The sequence below is a fragment of the Rhamphochromis sp. 'chilingali' genome (assembly GCF_963969265.1).
Source record: "Rhamphochromis sp. 'chilingali' genome assembly, chromosome: 8".
NCBI lineage: Eukaryota > Metazoa > Chordata > Actinopteri > Cichliformes > Cichlidae > Rhamphochromis > Rhamphochromis sp. 'chilingali'.
Window position 1 is genome coordinate 40,614,044 of NC_137935.1, and position 4,231 is coordinate 40,618,274.

The 4,231-nt window shown below is 44.2% G+C and overlaps 1 pseudogene across 1 annotated transcript; it reads left to right on the top strand.

Moving 5' to 3' along the window:
* Positions 1–3,368: 3,368 nt before the first annotated feature.
* Positions 3,369–4,023, top strand: LOC308401148 (ras-related protein Rab-11B-like; annotated as a pseudogene). Its single transcript has one exon. The product of its transcript is annotated as a ras-related protein Rab-11B-like (transcript).
* The last annotated feature ends 208 nt before the right edge of the window (positions 4,024–4,231 follow it).

Consider the following 4,231-nt stretch of genomic DNA (forward strand, 5'->3'; position numbering starts at 1 on the left):
TCTGAAGCGATGCAGCGATGTCCAACCCACCAACCAACCAACCATCAGAAAAGGGTCTCAGCACTTTTTTCCATTCGGTCATGACAGAGTCTTTCCATCGCATTTCAGGGAAATCGTGGAAAAGCCGACCTGACAGCGGTGACAGTAAAGCGCCTACGACACCTCTGACATTTTCCAGCAGTCCTGTTGTCAGCCAGCACATCTGGCCAAGTTTAGGATGGCAGAACCTGCATATGAACATGGAGGAAATTAGTTTTAATCATAATATGTTAGTAAGAATGTGCGACATGTGGCCACGCATACTGAAGGCATTTTTATTTTGTAGATTAGCATCATTCATCACTCTGATAAGTTTAAATAGAGTAACCTCAGAACAAGGAGTCACTCATATCGTTAGTTCAGACTCAAACACTCAAACCGTAACCCTGCTGCACGCTTGAGAGCGTAGGCTTCATGCATGGGTGATATGTGAGTCCTATGCTGGTGCTGCTGGGGCGGCAGCATCTCTGCTGGGGACAGGAAGAGACTGAACAGGCTGATCTGCAGGCCCAGCTCTGTTCTAGGATGCCCTCTGGACCCAGTGGAGGTGGTGAGTTACAGGAGAATGGCGGCTAAGCTGTCATCCCTGTTGGACAACATCTCCCACCCCATGCAGCAGACTGTGACAGCACTGAGCAGCTCCTCCAGTGGCTGCAGCACCCACGGTGTGGGACGGAGAGATTTCGCAGGTCTTTCCTCCCCACTGCTGTCAGACTCCACAACAAAGCCTCCAACTGATCAAACACATCCACACATGTGCAATAAGACTAAGTGCAATACTCTTTCCTGGCACCATTGTATTATACTCATATTGTATATAGCATTTGTATTCCATTTTATTTGATTGTATACAGTATTTTATTTTATTCTATTGTGTACAGTATCTTATTGATATCTTATTCCAGTGTTTTTCTCTGCAACTTTGCACTCTCCACTGCTGTAACAAAACTAATTTCCCACGCGTGGGACTAACAAAGGTTATCTCATCTTATTCCAACCATAATAAACTAATTTATTAGCCAATGATTAGCCGCCCTAAATTAACAGTGTTGGTAATAACCACTGTCATGTCTTATATTCCTGTAATGGTTAATCTGCCAGCGTGGATCAAGATGGTCTTTGTGTTGCTTCAGTGCTAAAAAGCAATTATGGTAATTATACACTTTTACAAAAAAAAAAGCTGACAAAATAATAAAGCTGTCATTAAGAAGTCAAATTACAGTTATTTACATGCTAAACTGCTTTCTTAAACAAGTCCAGTGTGCCGGCTCACATTTGGGTATAAAATGTCAATTCAGTTTATTTGGCTTGTTTAAAACAGGCAGTGGGAGAGTTTTAGAAATAGGTGGTTAAACATAATTCATTTTCATTATTTGTGTATCACAGTAAGGCACATATGTACACGCCGGAGCTGGGCTGTTCTTTCTGGGGTTATGAACTTGATTGCAGAAGTATAGAGCTTTTACAGCAGAGGTCCTCAACCTTTTTTGCACCACGGACCAGCTAACGTCTTACAATATTTTCACAGACCGGCCTTTAAGGTGTTAACGATTAAAAACCCTGAAAATCATCGGTTTCACACCCGAGCCTCGACTCTCGTGGCCTGGTACCAAACTACTCACGGACCGGTACCGGTCTGTGGCCCGGGGCTTGGGGACCGCTGGAGTACACAGCTTTTTTTCTAAATTTTTAGGGCAGAATATAACACACATACGCTGGATGAGTAGCAGAGGACGGACACACACACACTTGTACTCACATCACAATATAATACCAATACCAATATAAGCTCAGTTAGCTGCAAACTGTTGCATGGTGTAACTTTATAGGATAAACTGTTATTCTTGCATAAGGTGAGATACACAACTGGTGAAAGGTGCACCTGAAGCAACATGCTCAGACTGAGTCACCATGTCTGTTTCTTACTAACAGCTCCAGGACTGAGTACAAACAGTGCACACTCTCAATGATGGCTGACGAGGTCAGAAGTCTTGCAAGAACACACTCTGGATACTGAAGCTCCTGTGAAAAATAGAGCCTCAAATCAGAAGTAAAGTCAAATTTCATTTGTATCTGCAGGGAGGCTGACACACCTGAGCCCCGCCTGCCTATAAGAGCGAACTAAGTCCGGACTATGATGATGTTGTTGGTGTGTACTGGTGCAGCCATGACAGTGTGAACAGCAACCGTGAGGAAAGGACTTAATAAAGACGCTGAACAGTATAAACATGTAGTCGGGTCTGCCGCGTGATGTTTACAATGGACTTATGTAGCAAAGAAAAAAATGATAAATAACTCTAAATATGTTTTGTATTTTAGATTCCTCAAAGTATGGCACCTTTTCTTTGTTGACAGCGCTGCAAACCCTCGACTTTCTTTCAGTGATGTAGTCACCTGAGATGGTTTCACCTCACAGGTGTGCCTGCCAGGGTTCATTGGTGGAGTTTCTTGCCTTCTAAATGAGGTTGGGACCGTCAGTTGTGTTGTGTAGAAGTCAGGTTGGTTCACAGCTGACAGCCCTGTTTGACAACTGCTGGAATTATATCATTGGTTCATATTATGGCAGTCAGAAAAACCATCAAGCCCTACGATGAAACTGGCTCACATGAGGACGCCCCAGGAAAGGAAGACCAAGAGTCCCTCTGCTGCTGAGGATACATTCATCCGAGTCACCAGCCTCAGAAATCGTTAACAGCAGCTCAGATCAGAGCCCAGATAGATGCCGCACAGAGCTCCAGTATCAGTCTGTGTGTCTGATACTTTATGGTCAAATAGCTGCTAAGAAACCACGACTGAGGAAAAGCAACGATCCTGATTATTCAGAGCTGCTTTCAGGAGTGTGGCCATACCAGATGTAGGAGTCTCGAAGATCTTGAGCTAGACTCTTCTGATTTTTAGATTCCAGCACAGTAAATAGAGTTTGCAATTCAGACCTACAAACCTGAATCAGGTTGCACACAACACAACCCAGCAGGTCAATGAGGAATCTTTCTTTTACTTATCAAGGAAAATGCTAAATATGCCTCAAATTAAAAGAACACCATTACAATGATCTATTCTGACAGCACACCTAATTAAATCAAAACTAAAGCATATCATCAAAAGGTAACTGCCACAGGAATCACAACTGTCAGTGAAAACACCCACGAACTATGTCTGCTGCTTCTCTCAGGGCATCATATTCATATTGATAAGAACAAAAATCCCACAAATAAAGATGCTCCATCTTCTGGTAATTCAGCACTTGGAAGGCGGTGCCTGCTGCTTGTTACTGCTGGTGGAGAAGCTTGTTGTTCTTATTGTTGTTGTTTGTGTTAAAGTTTTCTAAAATGGGAGCTCCAGATGATGAATACTACTACTTGTTCAAAGTTGTACTCATTGGAGACTCTGGAGTGGGGAAGAGTGATCTGCTGTCGCGTTTCACAAGAAATGAGTTCAACTCGGAGAGCAAGAGCACCATCGGGGTGGAGTTCGCAACCCACAGCATTCAGGTGGATGGCAAGACGATAAAAGTTCAAATCTGGGACACAGCTGGGCAGGAGTGCTGCAGAGCCATCACCTCAGCGTATTATCGGGGTGCAGTCGGGGCTCTCCTAGTTTACGATATTGCAAAGCACCTGACATACGAGGATGTGGACCGCTGGTTGAAGGACCTGAGGGACCACGCTGACAACAACATCGTCATCATGCTGGTTGGAAACAAGAGCGACCTTCGACATCTCAGGGCCGTGCCCACTGACGAGGCCCGAGCATCTGCAGAAAAGAACAGTCTTTCATTTATTGAAACTTCAGCCTCGGACTCCACTAACGAAGAAGAAGCATTCAAGAGCATTCTCACAGAAACCTACCGTATCATATCTCAGAAGCAAATATCAGACAGATCTGCACACAAAGATTCCCCAGGCAACAATGTAGTGGACATAAGTGTCCCCAACACTGGATGGGCAGAGGGGCAACAAACTCCTCTACTGCCAAAGCCTGTGACCCTGACCTCCTTTCCCAGAGTCACGTGAGTCTGAATACATAGAATCATGTTTCAGTAATCAAAATGTGAAACCTGTAACAATAGACCCAACGATGTTTGCATGTTTTTCAGCATAGTCATTATTTTGCACTGAACACACACCTCATGGCTGCAGCTTTCCAGCTCAGCCACACACACTACCAACAACACACACACACAGACAGCCTG